Raw genomic sequence first — 22,831 nt, 5'->3', positions numbered from 1 at the left:
CTCATTAAGCCCCAGGACTTGCTCCACCAGGATGCCAACTTCATTGGCACTGAAGCTGGCAGCCTCTGCCTCTCTGCTGGGGGGTTGCCACTGGTGCCAGATGGTGTTGTGTTGGACATGGAAACCCCCAAGGTAGGTGTGGGTGGGCAACTGGGTCCTGGGGCTGGGTTGTGGAGCGATGGAATACCAGTCGGGAGTCTTCTGTTCCAGCAGGGGTGGTCACAGCAACTGGACCCCTGCAGATGGCTGATGTGCAGGCACCAAATAGCAGGGCACGTGGCCAGCAGGCAGGCAGGCAGCAGCAGATGGCAGGTGGGAGTGTGCTCGGGGCTCTGGGGGGGAAGGAAAATGGCCTTCAGGGCAGGAGCGTGGTCTTCCGTGTGTAGTTGCGTGGCCAGCTTAATACGGAGTGACTTGGAACGTGAAAAAACTGCACGTCACCGTGTTATTCGAGGAAAGGCCCTTAGCGCGTCTGTGAAGTGACGCACGCGGGCGTTTCCCTCAGCACGGGTTAAAGGTGAGCGGGCCAGCAGTTCGCTGTACGTGCCTTTCGTGGAGACCGATGTGTGTGTTGCTACTTCGTGTTGTTTCGCGCACCATCACAACTTCACAGCAGATCAAGGACGTATCTCTTCTTTTGGTGGGGGTATTGGCTACACGTGTTTTTCATTATCACGCTAGTCTGACAGTGCGTCGCGCATGCTATTTTTCCCACTGCGGGTGCCCCTGTGTATCACATACCCATTTTCGAGGTCATAGTAGCCTGTTTGTCCCACGCGTAGGTGTTTTTCGTGTCCCCCGGTGCCACCGCGTACTGCAGGAGGTTAATTCCACACAGGTTAATTCCACACACGTGGGCTACTGGGGGATGCATGCACGGTTTTACTGCAGTTTTGGGGATCCTGAGTGTTGCGTGACCCGTCACCTTATCACCGGGGTCACATACAGCCTTGCAGGTGCAGGGGTGATGTTAACATCTTGTATCCCACCCCCTTAACCCCAATTGCCCAGGACAATTGTCGTGTACACCTCCTATTGGCACTACCACATCTGTGCCGGCACTACTACATCTGTGCCATGGCTGGGAGGCCACGAAAGGTGAGGGGCGCCTTAGCTGGGCGTACTCCACATGGCAGGCATGGTCAGGGATGTGGCTGGGGTGACCAGGGAGTAGGGGGACTCCAGGGTGTCCAGGGTGGCTGCAGAGGGGGAAGAGGCAGGGGTGAACCAGTTTGGCACAATGTTGTGCCACGTGTTGGTGCAGTCATGCCACCACCCCCTGCAGCTCCTAGAGATGCAGTTCTTGCATCAGGCACTGGTGCCCATGTGACCCGGCAGTCCGTTTCATCGACTGCCACGGGCCCAAGGGTAGTGGTAGCTGCTGGTGCAGCTATGGACACCACCACCCAGGCTCAGGGTCTGCCAGCGCAGGCTGCGTTGGCACCTGAAGAGCCCATGGAAGATTTCCAGGAGGTCAGGAGGCACACTGTAGGTGCATGCAGGGCTGCCCTGACCGAGGCACATGTCCCTGGGGCAGTAATGTCTTCTGCTGCCCCGACCAGCCGGGTGTTGGCAAGTGCATTGGCAGAGGCAGCCGACACCACCCCGGTTGTGAGTCTACCATCCAGGACAGTCCCGGTCAATGACCCTGGCACAGCGGATGTTGCTGCACAGGGTCCATTCCAGGGCACCCAGCAGCCACTGACGCAAGTCAGGGCTTCCGTCCTTGTTCCACCTGCCACTCCCTTGGTTCTATCCACCGTCTCCACTGCCCATACTGATCAGGGCGACATTTTCCAGCCAGGGTCCGGACCACCGTCCAAGAGGAGGAAGGCTGCACCTTCAGTACAGGCTGGGACCCCAGACACAGCTACGGCCGCCAGCACGTCGAGGAAGAAGCCTTTCTGGACTTCCTTGTGGACTACGTGCGGGACCACAACCATGATATGCTAGTGGGGCCGAATTGTCAAACTATGGCTGCCCATCGTAATACCCACTGGAAGCAAGTTGTGAGTCATGTGAGTGCATTCGGCCTTGAGGTGCGCATAGCTCAAGAGTGCATAAAGCGTTGGGATGACCTCAAACGCAGCACTAAGGCGAAGCGTGCCTCTAATTACAACATGACTCTGGTTACTGGCAGTGGGCCACCACCTGAGGAGGAAGACCTCACTCCGCACGAGTCAGTCATTGTGGGGTTCATACCACCAGGAATGGTCGAAGGAGTGGGAGAGATGCTTGACTTTGATGCCCCGTCCAGTGAGTGTTGTTGCGTGTTTGTCGAGGCCATGTGTGTTTTGCTTTTGTGATGTGTTGTGCTTGACTGCCACTACATGTCATGTGTACATGGTTCTCATGTGCAAGTCATGCAATGCTTCACTGATGCGTACCTGCTGTGCAGGATAGTGGACATGTAGAGCAGACGGGGACTGTCCTCATCACCACACTTGCACCCTACTCACATGCAAGTCACCCGGCTACCCCTCCGGTCCATGTTCCAGCTCACTGGCCCTTCTGCATGTAGCCTGGGGTGTCTTTCCTCTCAGCACTGGGACTCTGTCATTGCATGGCTGATGTGCATGTGTCCTCTGCCTGCATGCAGGTACTCCACGTAGGCATGCTACCTTGCCCCTCCACCCCCCTGCACCCCAATTTCACCATTGCACTGGTATGCATCATGTTGGCGTACTACAATGGCCTGTTCAAGACTCCTGTGTACATGCAAACTTCCACCAGCCAACCTGCCAGACACATGCAGTGGGGTACATCCTCTGTCCTTCATGCAGGGTGTCTCACTTGGACTGTGCAGATGGCAGATGCTCCGCAGGGACATGAGTGCCCATGCATGATCCATGTGCATTCCATGCATGACCCTATGTGTCCTTGACTGGATGATCATTGTAGTACGTGTCCAGGATGACCTACATTTTAAGGCATTTGATCATCCATTCCATGCCCACTCTGGCTCAGTCCTGCATCACGCACATGTTTAGGGTGTCACAGTCTGTGTGGGGCACAGGCCTCCCCCTGTTTCAGGCCCACTGACTCTGTTCAACCTGTGTAGTTGCTTCTGCACACATTGGTGTACTACTTAGGGTTCATCATGTGTCCTGCTTACTGTCCCATCACCATCTGCTGTGTTGTCAGTTCACTCAGATGATGCAATTGATGCTAGTCAACACTGTCTGCCAATACACAGGTCTCTGGTCACCCTTTCGCTGCCATGTAATGCATCCCTGCATTTTCACTTAGGGGTGGGGGTTTGCTTGTAGCCATGCAACCCATTGCATACACATAGCACGTGATGCCTGATCTTGCCCTTGCACTGCCTTCACATTTATTGATACACATCATGATGTACTTGTTCATGTAGATAGTGGGTAATGTACACATGTTCTGCACTGCATCAACCCACTTCTGAGCCGTGTTACACCGTTCTACATGCCTACTCACTGATGCTATGTCAAAGTGACCTGGCATGCATGCCAAGTTCTCATTTGTGTGTGACATGTCTGCTTCATGTGTTGGCTGTCTGTGTGATGTCTATGTGTGTGTGTGTTATGTGCTTCTGACATGTGTACTAATGTTATTTTTTTCTTCCACTTTTCAGATGATGACGCAATGGAGCTAGAGGATGGTGTTGTCATGCCAGACACAGGTTTGCTATCACACTAGCAACCCGGCACAAGTGGGGGTCGTGGGGTGGTAGACCACAGAACCCACATGTGTTACAGACCATCTTGTCTATGGCTGGCAATGAGTCTAGCCCGGATGATCACTCTGATGACAATGTCGAGTTGGATGTGCATCGGGTCCATTAATCAAGGGTGAGTGATTCTGATGTGGACGCTCCTCTGTCTCCGACACCTGCACTGAGGGGCCAGACCGTGGTGGGACCTCTGCCTGTGGTAGATCGGGACGCAGGGTCACCCTCCACACCAGTTGCTGATGTGCCTAGGGCATCACGTCGACGGGGGCATGTAGTCCTGCAGCCGCGGGAGGTGCCAACCCAACAAGTATGGCGGGTCCTTGGGCCCCGCAGGTGTGAAGCCCAGCAACGCGGTGGCCGCACACCACTGGGGTATACTGAGTGGGAGCAAGCCATGGTTGCCAATTCAGCATACCAGGGGGCAGCAATTAATAACATCGCTGTGAGCATGGAACGTGTGGCCAAATCCATGCTCCCCCCTGCTAAGCAGGTGCAACTCCAGCAGCGGACTGTACAGTCCACGGCCCACTCACTCAGGCTGGGCATGGCGGCCTCAGGCAGGGCACGCCAGGCTGAAATGGTGTCTTTCCGTCAAGCAATTGCTGCTCACGCAGAGGCACACATGGAGGCCATGAGGGTTGACTTTGAATCCCTCAAATCTACTCAGGCTGTGCTCATGATGACCCATAGGACGCGGTCAGAGGAGAGGTTGGAGCAGCTAGAGAGTACCATCTCGGCTGAGCTACGTGCTTGCCGGGAGGTGTACCAGTTGTCCAGCCAGGCCAAGCAGGAAGAACTCCGTGTTACACGTGTTACCTTTTAAGAGGAAGCACGCGTATCACGCAAGGTTCTACATGCTGACCTACATGTCATCGCCGCACAGAACCAGGCTCACCCGTCCCGCAGACTTGATGCCGACGAGGGGCAAGCTGCGCCTAGGCGTGGTCAGGCTACAATGCCACGTCAACTTTTTCAGTGAGAGAATGACTCGGACGATGAGATATCTCCCACACAGGTCACGCTCTGCAGGTGTTGAGCCCATGGAGGGCTTTTTTTTGTCTCAACATCATCGCATGTGGGTGTTGAGGTGCACCCTGTACCCCCCCCCTCTTGGGTGCCTTCCCCCCCTGGTTGTATGTGGCCATTTTTTGATTTTTGATTTCAGTTTAGTTAGTAAATATGGTTTTTGATAGTTAGTTTAATTAGTTAATATAGTTTACAATTGCTTGTCTATTGTGCATTCATGTGACGGTGTGGTGCTTTGTGGCTTTTGAAAGCATCCACTGTCTGTTCCAGCTGGGCCCTTCAAGTTTGTCTCGTGTATGTGTTTGCAGCTTGGGGTCCTGACTCACATAGGCCACTCCTGCTTCCCTTATCCATGGACTCGCAAGGATGGTTTGGTGTAACAACCTGTGGTCACTTTGGTGACTTTTGTCATATCTGTGGCCTGTCTGCAGCTGTACTACTTTTGTTAACACCCCTAGTGGGGATTGAGAGGGTTGAATACACGCCATGTCTGTAATCAATTTGTGTGAGTACATGATTGATATCTCCATTAATTGATGTGGATTGTGATGTATGTTCTTTTCTTGCCTGTATATGTGCTTGATGCACTTCATGCTGTAGACAGTAGCCTGCACCCTTTGTCTGTCAAAGTCACACTGATGGTGGGAAGAGTTCGGATGTAGGTCTCCAACCTGGCCCAGAGACAACCAGCATGAAGACATACACACAGGGAACTTTCCAGCCTCATTAATATCTTTTATGCCCTTTCTGCAGGAAAATGAGCCTCCAGACTACCTTTGCCAGCAGACACAGGGCCAAGTATTAGTGAAACCTGGCCACGTTCGGTGGTGCAGACGTGTGCATGTGTGCGCAAGCAGAAGCACAGGGCTTGTGCTCAGACGTTCGACAGAAGCAGACGTGTTTCCAGGAGCTCCAAGCAAGGTGAGCAGCACAAGGGGCCACACTGCAGCCAACCTTCCACTAGGCCACTAGCATATGCATGCTAAGTAGCACCAGTGCTGGGGAACTTGAACAGGCATTGTTGTAGAAGCGCACAGTACAGCTAAGATGCGTTGAGGGCCAAATGCCAAGTAGCTTTACAAGTTGTCAGGGGCACACGCAGGGGCCGTCAAACATATCCTCGCGTCGCCCCTGCTCCATTGAAGCTGAGTTATTGGCGCAGTAGCATTCCTAACCAGAAACTGATACAGCACACAGGGACACCCAGCGAGGCACAGACTCGTGTGCAGTGCATATCATTTGCATGTGCAAATTGCCACATGCACTACCTATTGAAATCAGCGGCTGCCAGAACATGACTTGTACTGAAGTTGCACCTCGCTATATGCATCTAGCAGCTCACCCAGGGACCATTGTATCATATGTGATTCTTGACGCATTAGTCTTCCATTTGCCCGCATCCACGTGCGCCTGCCTTACTGCATTGACATTGTATGAACCATCACGGGGGCAAGCTAACGTATACGTACATAGCAGCAGACAAGAGTGTTTCTTTGTGGAGATGTCGTTTACTTTGGGGCATGAATGGTGTTGTGTGTGTGTGTTGTAAATACACACAGATTAGTAACTCATGCTCTCTTTGCAGCATTGAACTGCTCCTGTTACCGGACCTGAGAATGCGCAGGCAGGAGGCCAGCACTCACCCCAGAGATAAGTCTCTCTTTGGCTTGCATTTGACTCATTTGGTACAATGTGCATGATGAACATGGTTTCTCTGATTGAGTATGTGTTATTGTCAATAGTTGTATTTTGTATTTTGCCTACTTTCCCTTGCCTATTCAACTCTGCCTACAGTCTTTTCCCTAGTTTGGGGGGTTGGCTCCTTGGAGTTCTCTGCGATTTGGTATTTTTACCAGTCAAGGGGGCCTCTGAGGGGGCTGGACCCTATTTACACACAAGGTGGAACATGGAGACCAAGGGGTAGGGTGATCCTGTAGTCAGGTAGACTTGATGGAAGAAGGCTACATACCCCAGACACAGTTGTTCAGAAGGTCACGGTGATGTGTAAATGAGGGAGGGCCTTTTGTTGTTGGACAGTTAGCTTGGGCTACAGTGTTTGGGCACTCTGACATTGTAATTGTGGGGTATTATGTACATGATGTGTTCTGCTGGTCAATGCCAGTTCCTGTGTTGTCTTTACTTTTCAGGTGTCAGGGGATCGGTGTGGTTTGACATGCTGGGGTGTACACATGGGCAATGTTCACATGTGATGTGTACAGGACACTGTGGGTCACTTGATTTCACATGCTTATATTGAGTGCATGTCCCTACTGACACACACAGTTGCACAATGCTCCACCACACATACAACCACCCTTCCACGGCCACAGGTGCACACAGATTGCCTTCTCGGGCACGCTGTGTCCCTGCAGCGCATGATCTATTACCATTTGGGGATCCTGTACATTCGTCAATTGGTTATTTATTTTGTTTGTCCTTTTCATTTGATGCTCAAGGTGTATCCCCAACACAATGGCTGCTCACTGTGCTGTGTGCCGAGCAGTGTGTTGCAGGAGACACACACAGCACACGGGTTCAGGAGTAGCGATTTTGCCTTGTCCAATGTGAATGTGAACAGGCATTCAGTATTGTGTTCATGCTACGACTGCTGGAAAGCATTTGTGGATGACTTGGTATGCGTGGAAGGTTGTGGGTCAGTCATTTCATCTGATTCCATGTCAGGCATCATTGTCTCGGGCCACTTTCCATTTATCACATGTCACTTTGTATCTTATTGGTCATGTGTTGGGCTTTTGCTATTGCATGCAATGTCATGGTGTGGCAGACAAGGGTGATGTGGGTTGGGAGGGTTTGGGTGACATACCAGGGATTGTCATGGCCTGTTTTTCGGGGGGGTGTGATACACACCTTGCATGTGTTCCTTTTGGTCACACAGGATTGGTTCTGTTTAAGTAGCTAGGGATGCACACAATGTAGCACTTCCATGGCAACATTCGCAGGGTGGTAAGGTTGTGACAGTTGACTGACTCTTTGTCATGATCGATTGTCACCTGCTGTGTGCCAGGCTTGTGTGGACTCCGCAGGGGTGGGAGTTTAGGTGAAAAATGTGGCCACAAGCTGGGTCCAGGCTGCCTCGCCACGTGCCCTTCCCCTCCCATGGGCAGCGCCTGTGCCTGTGGTTGGGGATGTGGGGGCACCACCATGTCCACCAGTACACCCTGCCATGTTGCAACATTGTGCAGGACACATGCTGCCACAATGATCCTGCAAACTACTGGGGGTACATATAGTAGCTGGCCGCCAGAGCGGTCAAGGGAGCGGAAGCGTGACTTGAGCACTCCGTATGTGCGCTCCACTATGCTCGTGGTTGCAATATGGGCAGCGTTGTATCTTACCTGGGGTGGTGTGGTGGGTTTCTGGATTGGCGTAATCATGTGGTTGCTCAGAGGGTAGGCACTGTCCCCTGGGGAGGTGATAATGGTTGTGATTATTTGGGTTTGTGTATTTGTCTGTGTGTGACATGCATGCATGTGCACAGGCATTTGTACTCACCTAGGAGCCATGTATCGCTATGCTTCCCAGCTTCCAGGGCCCGGCTCAGGGCAGACATTCTGTATATGAAACTGTCATGGGTAGAGCCAGGGTAGTTTGCATAGACAGAGGTGATGATTCCCTTGGCATCGCATACGACCTGCACGTTGATGGAATGCCAGTGCTTGCGGTTTCGATAGATGTGCTCAGTGGCCCTAGGTGGATGTAGGGCCACATGGGTGCAATCTATGGCACCAAGCACTTTGGGGAAGTGTGCCACGCTGTAAAAGTCCTGGACCACGGCCTGCCTTTCTGCGGGTGTTCTGGGCATGTATATGTGCCTGCGGACTGAGGGGCGCGCAGTCATGATTGCCAATACCTGGTGTAGGCAGCGTGACTGTGTGGCCTGTGAGACCCCACCCACTATGGCAGTTGTCCGCTGAAATGACCCAGTGGCAAAAAAAAGCAGGACATTTTGCCCCTCTCCAAGGGGCTCAATGCCTGGGAGCACAGGGTGGGTGATGTAAGGTCATCTTCCCACTCCCTGACCAGGTCTAGGATGATACGAGGTGGAAACCTATACCTGCCATAGACCTGGTCGTCAGGCATCCCAAAAAGGCTAGTCCGGGGGAAAAAATGCAGGCCCTGGCTATTCTCCTCCTACTGCGGTGTCCCACGATCAGTGCTGCGACAAATGGGGCATTCATCGTAGCTGTATATACGTGTTTGTTGTTTGCGTGCACTTTTATACTGCACGCGGGGACGCCTCCGCCTGCCTTCGTGTGGTGGACGTGTTGACGCCTGTGCGCGTCTTTTAGCGTGTGCGGGTTTCCCGTATTCGATTCCATGAATACGTGTGGGCGTTCTGTGTATTTCCCTGCAGTACTTCCCAGTTACGCCTTCTTTTTCACGCGTTGTTCCCCATACTGCATGTTACACCCTGTGTCCCACCCCCTTTTTGGTGTGTGCGCCGACATTGTGCGCTTTCCCTGTGCACGTCACGCACAGCGTTCGGGATGTTGCAATGACGTGTGCGCCCGTGTGCGCCACGCACAGATTTGGCACACATCCCGGGGAAAACACGTGCAGGCCCTTCCATGAATCGCACGCGTGCACGTGCACTTGTTTTTTCACAATTGCGCCAAGATTTTCGGCTCACATTTGTTCTATGAATCGGCCCCTGAATATAATCTTTTTCAACAAAAATCTGGTCACAACTGCACTTCCAAAGTAAATCCTCTGGAGTGACCACCTCATAATACCCTTTGTGATCCACCCGCCAATGTGAATACAAATTAACCCCCCAAAAAATCCTTAAATTTAGAAAAGAATCAGGAAATCCATCAACATCGCAGACCTAAAACACCAGATTGGAAGCCACAAAACCATCTGAAGCAGCATAGAAGAAAGAAATGAGGCAATCCAAAAACGCAACACAAAAACACTAGATGGCATTGCACCAGAAAAACCATTCACCCCATCACTTAAGAAAACAATGTCAAGATGGTTCACACCCCACCTCAGAGCACTGAAAAAACAATGGAAAATGGAAAAAGAATGGAGTAAAAACTACTACCAACAGAAATAAATCACATACCAAGGACAGATATGATCATACAAAGCTGAAATACCCAAAGCAAAGAAGACATATTTTAAATAACGCATCACAAACTCAAGAAACACCCAGAAAGAGATGTTCAACATCAACGAGCCAAGAAACCCAAGACCATGCAAACATATTGTAACACCATTGCAAAAACTATGCAATGACCTTGCAGACCACTTCAAAAGCAAAATCACAAACATCCAGCAAGTCATTAAAATCATGCCTAACAATAACCACAATCCCCCTAACCAACCAATGCCAAAACCATCTACAAGACTAAACAACCTCCCATCATTCTTGACAGAAGAATTCAACAGCCTAGTGAGCAAAAGCAACAGAACTGGCTCTCCAGCAGACCCCTGCCCACCAGAAATATACAAGTCTATCCTCACACAGAAAACACCTGCAGAATATTTCCTCAACCTCTGCAACCATTCACTAGCAACAGGAACTGTGCCTCGAGCCTTCAAATCAGCACACAGAAAACCACTTCTTAAAGACCCATTGGTAAACATGGAAGACCTAACCAACTATTGAGCATAAAGTCCCATACCCAGTGAAGCTCCTAGAAAGCTACATCTACGAACAAATCCTGTAACATGTACAAAACAATCAGACACTAGACCAGGCACAAGTCGGTGTCAGACCCATGTGAGGAACAGAAACTGCATTACTATCAATATGGGAGGATCTAAAAACCAATGCAGACTCCAAAATCAAATAGCCACTAATAATACTTGATCTGTCAACAGCATTTGACATAGTCCACCATAAAACACTCATCAAAAGACTCAAAGATATAGGAATCAGCAACATAGTGTAAATCTGTCTAAAATCCTTCATGACCGAAAGAACAGAAGCAACTTGGCTAACAACCTTCAACTCAACTCCACGCACAACTTGTAGTGCCGAGTCTCACAAGGTGTATCCCTCTCAACATTCCTATTCAACATCTACATGACCCCATTATCAACCTCATCAAACAATATGACCTAACCTGCTGCAGATGACACACAAATCCTCTGCAAAATCAATGCTAGTGAGGAACAAAACCCAACCCTTCACAGAAATAAACCATTGGATGAGTGCATACAACCTTAAACTCAACCTGGACAAAACAGTAATCATGATCACGCCCCAAGATCTGTCAAACCATCACCACATTGCATGGTCTACTGAATTGGGAAACCCACTAGAACATTCCAAAGTGGTGAAAAATATCAGAATAGGAATGGACAACGACCTAACACTCGAACCGCAAGTCAACACAGTAGTAAAGAAATGCTTCTTCCACCTACACCCAATCAAGCGGATACTTCACCTTCCCACATAGAACATTCATGATCATTTCTCTCATCATGTCAAGAATAGAATACACTAACAGCATCTATCTCGGAATGGCAGTATGCCTTATCAAAAATCTACAATTAATACAGAGCGCAGCAGAAAGACTAATCCTCAGACTCACTAAAAGAGAACACATCACACCAGCACTGAGAACAATACATTGGCTTGGGTTAAAAGATGCATTTTCTTCAAAACACTCTGCCTAACACACAGAGCAATCCATGGTCAAGGAGCAGAATTCATACAGGGAATAAATGTCTATCTACAAACCAAAATCAACAAAGGTCCAGCCACGACATTCGGCTCAAACCTAAACAATACTGAAATCGTAAATTTGGGGGAACAACATACTCCTGCATAGCGGCAAGATTTTTTACAACTCGCTCCCAAACAAAATACAAACAACAGAAGATCACATAAAGTACAGAAAATTGATAAAAACATGGCTCTTTAACTCACCAGGTTAAATAAGAAACATATTCTAAGGGAAACCTCTAAAACATCACAATAGAAAGACTGAAAACAACATAAATCTGATGGTCCATAACAGTGTCACACAAAGAAATGAAGCATTCTACTGCAAATCAGCACTGAATAATACTAACTCAACGGATCAACATAACATTTCACAAAAGGACTCAGATGACTCCCCAATAAATCGACTAAAAACTCTCAAATACTCTTCATAATCATACACTGAACAAATCACGCGCATATCTCAGCTGCAGAGAAAAAACAAAAAACCACTGTAAATAACCGACCCCCCTCAATACCCAAAAGAAAATTAATCCAGTTTCACACAAATCAACCCATACACACTCATGCATCAAACACCACATAACATCTACCAACTAAAAACAAACCAGCACACAGTGACAGTTTTTTTCTGAACTGAAGCTACCAACAGCACATCAAAGCTTTCTTGGACTTTTCCCTCTCAATCCCTCGAACTAAGCCCTCCCAACCCTCCTTCCTTGTCATATCCACAAGAGTGCCTGGAAACCATGAAAATGGCAGCGGTGCACAGTATAAATCACAATGACATAAAATAACATAAACAAGTCTACCTGTGAAAAGCAATTATTCTCGCTGGGAAAAAGAATAATATCTGTGAAATTAATTAATATAGGGCTTCAACCAATCTGGCTGTGAACACTTTTTAATTTGGCTACAAAATTAAGTAATCTGACAGCAACAGTCAATGTAATTTTTAAACAATCTATTTTCACAATTAAATTAATGTAGCTATAACATTAATACATTATCTGCAAGAAAATGCAAGCTGTGCTTAGATCAACCAAGAGATTCATAAAACTAAATGTACCTGCACAATTAATTTATGCAGCTTCAAAATGAACTATTACGGCTGCAAAATGTTATAATGCAGTTGCAACAAGCAAGCTAGTTGTGCATATAAATTAAAGTTGCTGCATAATGAAATAAAGTGGCATCAAAATTAGTTGACAAACCTGCAAAATTAATTCAATCATCTGCAGAATGAACTTTCCTAGCTGCAAAATGAATGAATGTAGCTCACATTAGCTACACATAGCCATCTGGCTGCATAGTGGATTAATAATCTATAAGCATAAAAGAAAGTAATCTAGCTGCAAAATTGAAACAGACTACCAGATAAAATCCATATAGCAGTGTATGAATCATTTCAACTACAGAATGAGTTATTCTAGCTGCAAAATGTAATTAATCTAATTGCAAAAAATATGAAGTAGATTCAACAATCAATTTAGCTGTGCATACAATTGAATCTAGCTGCAAAATGAATGACTCAATCCTGAACATGAAATAATCTAGCTGCAACAGTCACTCTAGCTGTGTATAGCAATCAAACTGCAAAATCAAATAATCTAGCTGAAAAATGAATAACCTGGCTGCAAAATGAATTAGTCTAGCTTCAAAATGAGTTCTTCTAGCTGCAGCATTCAATCTAGCCGCGTACAAATGTATTGGGATGCAGAATGAATTAATTTAGTTGCAAAACAAATGAATATAGCTGTAAAATGAATTCATCTAGGAGTAACAATCAGACCAGCCGTGCATAAAATAAAATAGCTGAAACATGAATGAAACATGAGCTGCAACTACCAATGTATATCATAACAAAATCTAGATTTACAATAAATTGGAACTCATCAATATAATACAGGTTTATAGTATTTCCAAGTGTGAGTCTATTGAACAACAAACCTAACTCCATGTTCTGGGAAGAGACAATATCAAACAGTCACAAAAAGGAGATAGAAAACAATATATCACACATTCAAAGGTGACCCATAGTGTTTGTCAACTCCACGCAGACCCAGAAAATTAAAGCTAGGTAGTCATAATCTAAAAATACAATTCAATTTTATTTCATTTAATTTCATAGAAAAATAGAAAAAATGACAAATGTAAAATATGTTACACACCCAAAACGACAAGTACTTATACACAATCCGGACACATCACATACAACAACATAAATATTTAAACATTACTATACTGCAAAACTCACATCAAGAATACAAAAATAAATCAAATAACACATTGATCTAATTATTGTGTCTACTAAAAGAGAGACCCTCTTAGAACTAAGGTACATTATTATTATTAGGACAATGAAAAAAACAAGACATTTCTTAAAAGGGTGGTCTATATCAGAAGGATGGGGAGTGGATAATCTCTCAAAAAGGAAGGTTTACACAATGCAGAAATATCGTTCCTGATTATGGAGTGGTTCTGCTCCTGGATTTCTGGTTAATGATCCACAAAGCCACAGATGAAATGGGCAATTGTGCAGTACTAAGGTGAGGAAAAGTGGGGAAAAAAAGGCCGGGGGAAGCATGGTAGTGAGCAGCAATGTAATGTAATGTAATGATTTGTTATTTGTACAGCACGTATGCCTATATTTACATACATCATCTTCATATGACCTGCAGGCCAGAGGGTGAACCATACTGTGACTTGTGGCATGAGCTAGGCCAGCAAGATTTAAAAAAATGCAATCCAGGTCAAAAGACTCACCAGTGGCAATGCTTTACAACTCCAAGGCTCACACAGTGCAGAGACAGTATGGTTCACCCTCTGGCTTTCAGTATGGTTCACCCTCTGGCTTTCAGGTCACATGCCCCACAAAGCCACCAATCAAATGGATGCGCAAAGTGTCCTAGCAAATTCTTTGGTGTCGAGGACTGCATTACTTTGCTACTCCTGCTAGTGTACTTGGTCAACAGAGGGAAATTGATAGCATTGTTCGCTGCGGCTGCTTTGAAAAGCATTCCCTACATGGCGGTGTAAAGGAAATGTACATGCTTTCCTGCTTTGTGTGCCGGCCCCTTTAACTTTGCTTGGAGGTGTCGCTTTAAGAACTCATTGGACACGTGAAGCGCCTGCGGGAAGTGTCCTGGCAAAGAGTTTGGTGTCGAGGACTGAGTTACTTTGCTACCAGCTGCTCCTGCTAGTGAACTTGGTCAACAGAGGGAAATTGAAAGCATTGTTTGCAGCGGCTGCTTTGAAAAGCATTCCTTGCATGGCGGGGTAAAGGAAATTGACACGCTTTCCTGCTCTGTGTGCCGGCCCCTTTACCTTCTCTTGGAGGCGTCGCTTTAAGAACTCATTGGATATGCGAAGCGCCTGAGCGAAGTTTCCTGGCAAAGTATTGGGTTTTCGGTGGTCGGCTGGACGCGGCCGTGCCGGTGTCTCTGTTATTTAAATTGCAGACTATGCTGAAACAAAGGTGAGCGCTGGGAACTATTGTGAAACCGACATTGTGGAATTTTTATTAGGAACTGTATTAGATATCGAAAAGGGGGTCCAAACTCAGGATCACTACTAGCTTGTGCCCTGTTAAAGAAAACGGACGAGCCCCTGGCAAACTTGAAAGCGGGGGGTCTTTCAGCGAGTGAACATATTTGAATCGGATAGTCAGTAAAGGTTCTACTCAACCCCATATAGATGCCACCGATTAAGAGCCTGGCCCGGATCAAACAAGGTCAAGGACACGGCTCCAGGTCAAACAAACAGCGACAAATGGGCCTCAAATGATGCCCCTAAAATGTGGGGACACAGCTCTCTCCATGGTGGATTTACCCCGGACTGTTCAGGGATGGGTGCTCCCTCGCTAGGATGGTTGGAAGAACACACTGTGGAAAAAAATCAGCAGTGCCCTAAGACTGTAGCATTGGAGCAACTACATAAGGCTCCTATGAAGGAGAGTAACTATGAGCTTGGCCAGAGGGTCCCCTGAGGGAGTGCCTCCCTCCCCCAAATCTGTTGGAGGCTCTCAGGAATTTGTCCAAAACATTTGTCAAACAATCCCTCTGGGAATAGACACGCATAATGGGTCGCGAATGGGGGAGCCTTCAGAAACGGCCTCACATAGAGGTTCGATGATTCTAGATAATGATTTGCAGGACCCTATTAAAACAAGAAAACGTCCTACTCTGCCTGAATCAGAGACCCCCCCGACTAGCCTTTTGAAAAACTCTGAAATGGCTGCACAACTTTTGCAAGGTTTAACAGAATTGAAAGTTAAAATCACCACTCAATAAAAGAACCTAGCATCAATCCAGGACAGACTTACGGCATTAGAGCTAGCTCTATCAACTGATGAGCAAAGAGGTTTGGCGCAGACCCTCTGAAATAAATGGCCCGGGCAAATAGCTCTAGCCAGGTGAATGATGTGCCTATTTCGCCTTGCAAAAGAAATACCCTATGCCCGTCCCCGAATACAATTTTTGAGGTGAATCCACAACTGTCCCCCACAGGAATTAGTGGCTCCCACAATCATGCAACAATGGAATCTTCAAACTCTAGCAGTGACTACTCAAGTTGGGAGAATCAAAATGGCTGAAATGGCCTTACAAGGCCTGGATTCAGGGAAGCTACAGAGAGTGATCATGTCTGTTGTTTCAATATCCCTAATACCATTAACCAAGTTGTATGAATCAATCCATGGCTTGCTACAGGACCAGGCTACCTTGATAGCTATGTTTCAAGCTACAATGAGTACCCTGGAAGGAATGGCCTCTAAGGTTGAAGAACGTCTGGACAAAGAGGTGGAAACCTCGTTGCAATGGCAGAATTGCTTATGCAACATGGCCAGAAGAGAGTCCTGTTATAAATCCCTCCTAATGGAAGCTCTCCTGGGGGATTGTAAGTGGATGAGGTCCAAATGGAAAGAAACAGCAAGTGGGTCTCCCAAGAGGAGCAATTGAGACCGAGCAAAAGATCCTGAGGGGTGTGCTCCATCCAGTCGGAATCCCCCGATAGACCTTGATCCCCCAATCCAAAGTGGGCCTGGAAAGGATTTTAATATATTCTCCATATTTAAAGGGAAGCCACCACTTAAGTCCTCTAAGGCTGGTCAAAAAGAAGAGCAAGTGGTGTTGAGTACCATATCTAAAGAGAAACCTTCTTTAGACTCTTCTAAGGTTAACCCAAAGGAAGCTCCAGGTACCCCGATTAAGAAGACCAAAAATGTACCAGCTAAAAAGAAGGGGTGATCTAATGGATCCAGAGCCTTCCTACAAAATCTTAGAACCCCCGCCAACAGGCATGCAGCAGCCTGCTAAAAAACCGTGAAAAGAGCTGTCGCTACAGGAGGAAGTTGATTGAGAGAGTGCACAGGGGGTTGAATTAGTCAATTTGGAAGACACTTGCCTGAGTGATTGACTGGAAGCCATCGATCAAGACCCTGATGATGGGAAATCGAACAACCTAAGTGACTCCGAAAGGGCAGAAATAGAAAGGCAGGTGTGATTAATAACTGGTAATTTGCTCCTTCGAGAAGGGAATTATCTAACCCCGGAAAATAGGCCTATTCGGACAGATTTGTCAGAGGAAGCATTTAAGACCCTGGAGGAGAAAAGACAAACACAAAAGGCCCAGCATGATCAGGAAATGAAGTGGACAAATGTACAAAGAAAAAAGGAGAATCCTACAACAGTGGAGGAAAAAAGTTATCCCCAAAAATCCCAGTATGATCAGAAAGCTAAAAAGAGGTTACAACAAACTGCTGGAAAGGGTGGGAGGCCCTTGTTGGATGCTCACTGCAAAGTGTATTTGGAAAGGATTCTTGACAGGCCTGGTACTTTCATCCTGAACCGTCACAATGTGATGAAGTTATTCCACTGTGTATTTACTCTTCGGAATATTATTTCGGATGATATAAAGGTGGTGGAATGTGCTACCGAAAAAAGATGAACTCAGTGATTCTTCATCTGGTATCCTCAGAATTAAAAACGCAACTCATATTGGCAAGTGTGAAGCTATGGCCAATGAGGTATGATCTGAGTGATCCGGATGAGGGGGGAAAGGCAGAAATGAAGGAAACCTCCCCTGCCCACCTTGCAAAAAGACAATTGGAAGTGAATCTGAATCTAAGCAGCTTTAGTCTCCCTAGGGAAAAAAAGCCTACAAGAAACAAGAGGATTATAAAGATCAATAATAATCACCGAGAGCATCAAGGAGGGGAATGCCAAGATGACCTGCATAATTTGAAATGTACAGTTCATAATTGAGTATGTAGAAAAACTGGCCCCAAAACTAATGAGGCTCAAACAAGGGGGCCTGCAAAACTAAATTGGCAGTGGCTGGCCGGGTGCTGGCATCTAAAAACCCCAAATTAACTGTGTCAATTGAGGAGGAACTGGAGCTGCATATTGGCTCATGGAATATGCATGGATTTAAAACACTGTTCAATGAAAAACACCAGGATTTGGGACATTATGACATCATATGTATGCAAGGAATTTGGCTCAGATCAACACCCACTTGTGATGGCTATGAGCACTATGTAAATCCAGCAGGAAACGGCATTTTGGGAAGACCTTATTTGGGTTTATTAACACTTATAAAAGTGGATGCAGGTTTTACAGTTTTGAATCGGGAAAATCTAAGCCCCTGCATCCAGATCATAAAGCTTGAACGAGCCACTAAAATAGGGAAAGAGGTTTTTTTGCTAATGAATGTATACTGGAGGGTGAACATGTGTAAAAAGAGGTGATTGACAAAATCCTGTGCGAAGGAGAGCCAATGAATATAATAAGATGTGGAGACTTGAATGTGCGTCTGTGTGTCTGTTGGACGAGAGTGGTATACCGCAAAGAGAATGTGAATTAGTAGGCCGGGAACTCCAATGGTATCAACAAATGACTGTACGTGTCTTATCTATGCTAAACGGCCAGACTGTAGGGGATATCCCTGGGGCATGCTCATGGGGCCGAGGCTTGCATAGATCCTGCCTTGACTATTGTTTTATGACAGGAGAATTGGCAAAGAGGGCAAATAGATTTGAAATTATTAAACAAACAACTAGTGATCATGACCTTGTGTCTATTTCCCAGTCGAAATGTGGAAGTGCCGCCCCTCAATTAAGGATGCCACAAGTGGAGGTAAATTAGTCTAAAAATCGTTTAATTGATTTGTCAAAGCCTGACTATGCATGGATTTTGAAAGATTATACAAAGATTATACAAAGCCAACTAAGCAAAATAATCTGAGGGACATTAGAGCTAAGCATAGCTATGATCCTATTGTTCTAAAGATTAAAAGAGAGCTGCAAACTGACTTAAGAAGGATTAAATCTGCCCGAAATCCAAATATGTTTGAATTAATGAAACATCGCAAACACATTTTTAAAATTGGTTAATTGCTACTAGAGCCCTAAGAGCACGGAAGGATGCAGAAGTAATGCTGATAGCTGTTTGCCAAAGTAAGGCTCGTAACATTTGGGAGATAATAAACAATGGACGTCAGTTCAGAGCAAATAGTATGCTCGGTCAAGTAAATGAAGCCTCTTGGATAGCCGCCTATTCCACGCTATTTGCCAATCCTGGGGGTACTGGGGAGATTGATATGTGTAGAACTAATGATCCTGGGCTATTAAGGTGGACGGGGAGCAGCTTGAGCTCCTGATTAGAAGGTTAAGCTCCTCGAGGGCGGCAGGCCCAGATGGGGTCCCCAATGAGGTGCTTAAAGATAATCTTGTAGCCTGGGTGCACTTGGCCAAACTGACCTTTGATTGCATTTTACGATCAAAGTGTCCACCCCAGACTTGGCACAAAGCTATTATTGTTCCAATCTATAAGAAGGGCGATCGGAGTGATCCACGGAACTATCGCCCGATCGCCCATGCAGATATGCTTGGCCAATTGTTTGCCTCTGTGTTATTGCAAGATTTAGAACATTGGGCAAAGCAAATGGATAGACTAGATCCTAGGCAGACGGGGTTTACAAAAGGTCTAGGCATGTCTCTAAACCTGTTTATTTTAGGTATCCTGAAACAAAGAGCATTGAAGTCGAAGGCAAGTGTTTTCATTGCCTTTATGGACTTGGAGCAGGCCTTTGACTGTGTCAACCGAGGGTTCCTTTGGGATACATTAAGAGCCTCTGTCCCAAGGATCTTTTGGAGGCCATTAAAGCCCTTTTTGCAGACACCTCCGTGAGAATGAGTTAAACCAATCAGGTGCCTTAATAGAAAAAAATTGGAGAGCATCAGGGTCTAAAACCGGGGTGTGCGTTTACCAGCCTGTTGTTTAGCCTATATATCTCTGACATGGGAGTCTCGCAGAGGTCCATTAGGGGCTTTCATCCAAGGGTGGATGGCATGGATATATCTTGGATCATTTATGTGGATGAGATATGCTTGTGGATCTTGCATAAATTGGGCTGCAACGTGGGATTGTTTGGCTCAGTGCATTTTTGGAAGCTCACCAAATGAAAATGAATGTTAACAAATCCAAGATACTGATAATGGCTCCAGCTGCCGGAAACACTGAGAGGAAATGTACTGGCATGTCAAAAATCAGGAATTGGAGGTAGTTATGACTTATCTTGGGGTCATTATTAACAGAAACATTTACGAAAGACCCATTATGAAGCCCTGAGGCTGAAGGCTTCGAATATGGCTAATTAGGCTAAGGTGCTGATACAGAAGCACTGTAAATACTGCTTTTCTCTGTTTTTGACATTCTATCAGCAGAAAGTGACCCCGGTATTGACATATGGGGCGGAAGCAATGTTGAGTGTGCATTGGTAGGTGTGGCCTATATTAAAGGCTAGCTTTTGGCGCAAGACATTAAGACTCCCAAGCTCATTGTCGATGGCGAAACTTAGGCATGAGCTACAATTACAGTCACTTGAATCAATAGTGCTCTGGAAGTCACTAACAACCTGCAGAAAATGTAGGTTAGGAGAATTGATAGCCCCATTTGGTACATTTAGATCAGAGTACCATAAGGGAGACCATGGCTTAACCAGGTGGAGAGATACAAGAATCTATCCTGACTGAAACAGGGATAGAGGTAAGTGACCTCATATCGAATCCGCAGATGGTTAAAAGAAACTCCAGCAGATTGATTGGATTGACACATGTAATGGTGTCAGTCTAGAAAAATTGATACCTCTACTTTGTGACCACAAACATATTTTGGTGTCCATGGGCCAACCGTCTCATACACTATATGACAGAATATAGGTTTTCGAGTTTGCCAATGAACGGCCATTTTTGATGTAACAAGAATCACCATTTTGTTTTCTAACCATTGCTCATTGCTTTCTGTTCCTATTGCTTCGCAGTATATTTTCTGCTTACACTGCTCGACTGTAAAACATTGTTGTCTGCACGTAAAAAGGACAAGGCCGCAGGGCCGTGAGGATAACAAGAGTTTGTTGAAACACAACGTAGACAGCGCCAGGAAGAATGCCTGGCTCCCTCCCGAATGTAGCCTTGAAGCAGAGCTGCAGGGCATTTAATCATTTCACAGCTGCCAGCCAGTGTCATTATATGGTAGAATATGTTAGAATAATACAGCAAAAGGCTTGAATTAAGCTTTTCTTACGGCCCCCCTTTGCTGAGCCCCGCTAGAGCGTGTCGGCTCCCAGGACACGAATAGCACCTAATAGATAGCAAGGTTTAGAATGCAACTCATGATGTCCAGTAGCCACACCGTCGCTGAGCCCGCTGTAGGAGCAGCCCGCACTGCCCCGAGATGCAGAGAGGAAGAGGTAAGCACCAGGCATAATATCAGCTGCCTCAGAGCCCTCGTTATCCTCACAGCACATCTTCACCTCATCCGCTCTAAAATCGCTTTTATTGAAGAACACCTGTCTGCTATACTCTACAAAGGCTGCTCACCTTACTTACCTGCAGCCTCCAAGCACATATTGTCCATGTGTTTGCATTCCACTCGAAATTCGTTTGTCAGGCAATTTACAGATGGCTGCTGTAATTTAAAGATGGCCACCGCGCTTTGGTCCCCCCGCACCTGACCTTGTCCTGAATGCCTGCCTGACCTGCACCCTGCATCCTGCCTCCGGATTGGTGCTGACTGGGAACACATCGTGCCTCCAATCACCGGCAGGCGAGAGCCGGCCAATGAGGTAAGGCCCAGAGAGAAGGCCATCCCCCTGACTGAGCTGGCCGAGCGCAGCCATGCAGCCAGGCGACGTCCTTATGCCCAAAAACTTCTGCAATTCATCTTGCCTCTAGTGCCCCTCCGGCTAACTCAACCAGCAGTGCTTGACCACCTACAATGGAAGGTAATCCACGCTACCTGCACCACCTTTAATGTACTTTATTGACTCTGAGATACAGCGCTCTCCTTACCGTCTATATTGCTCGCCCCCAGTTTGCTACCAACGTGCTCACCTGCAGCACCCCTGTTTAACACCTGCCATACTGCCTATGCTTTACCTGCTATGCTCCCTTATTGCGCCTGCCTCAGACTAATGTGCGCGATTCTTGAGTTAGTCTGCCTACCTCCTCCATTATCCAAACCTGCTGCGCACATATTCTGATCTGCTCCACATGTATCCTACATCGCTCTTCTGCCTGATAATGCTCGAGGTGCAATGCCTGTTTGACGTGCCACACTTTTGAATGGTGCCTTGTGTACTATGCACTGCTCCTTACTTGATGTAAGTGTAGTGTACTTTCATAACCTAACCTGCTGTGCCTCACTACTGATTGGTGCCCCATGTATGTTGCATTTCTCTTTGCCTGATATGCCCACATTTGCTGCAAGCCTGGTATCTGCTTTGCCTTTTGTACCTCTGCTATGAATGTGCCCACTCATTCACCCAGTACTGCCTAGACTGCCGCTTTGCTACAACTGTACCCTGTGACCTTTTTGAGACCCTTTTGGTCGCCTACCATTGCACCCTGTGACCTATCCAAGACCCTTTTGGTCGCCTACCACTGCACCCTGTGACCTATCCGAGACCCCTTGGTAGCTTGCCACTGCATCCTGTTACCTATTTCAGACCCTTGGGTCGCCTGCCTTGCACGTTGCTAACTACTCTAAGTCATGCATTTTAGTTCATATTGTGATTCTTGAATATCATGATCCATTTCACTAGATGAACCCCTGGCTATAGCTAGCCACCCGCAATCTATATTGCGACACCCTAGCCAGGCATCCTAGCGAAGTAAGGGAAGTAACTTGAACCATTTAACTACTCTAACTACCATGTGTAGAAACCTGACCTCCCTGACCCTCCTAACTACAATCATGGCCTTTGCTACCTACAGCATAGCCCCCCCTCAGACAGAAACCTGAGACTTAGGACAAGACTACCTTGCATTTCTGAACCCAAAAGAAATAGCGCAAACAATACTGTTAGATCCCCAACTATACAGACGCACTTGGATAAGC

Source organism: Ambystoma mexicanum, chromosome 5p, assembly GCF_040938575.1.
Source record: "Ambystoma mexicanum isolate Mex_15411 chromosome 5p, UKY_AmexF1_1, whole genome shotgun sequence".
NCBI classification, from domain to species: domain Eukaryota; kingdom Metazoa; phylum Chordata; class Amphibia; order Caudata; family Ambystomatidae; genus Ambystoma; species Ambystoma mexicanum.
The sequence above is the reverse complement of the archived record's forward strand: the minus strand, read 5'-3'. Positions refer to the sequence as shown.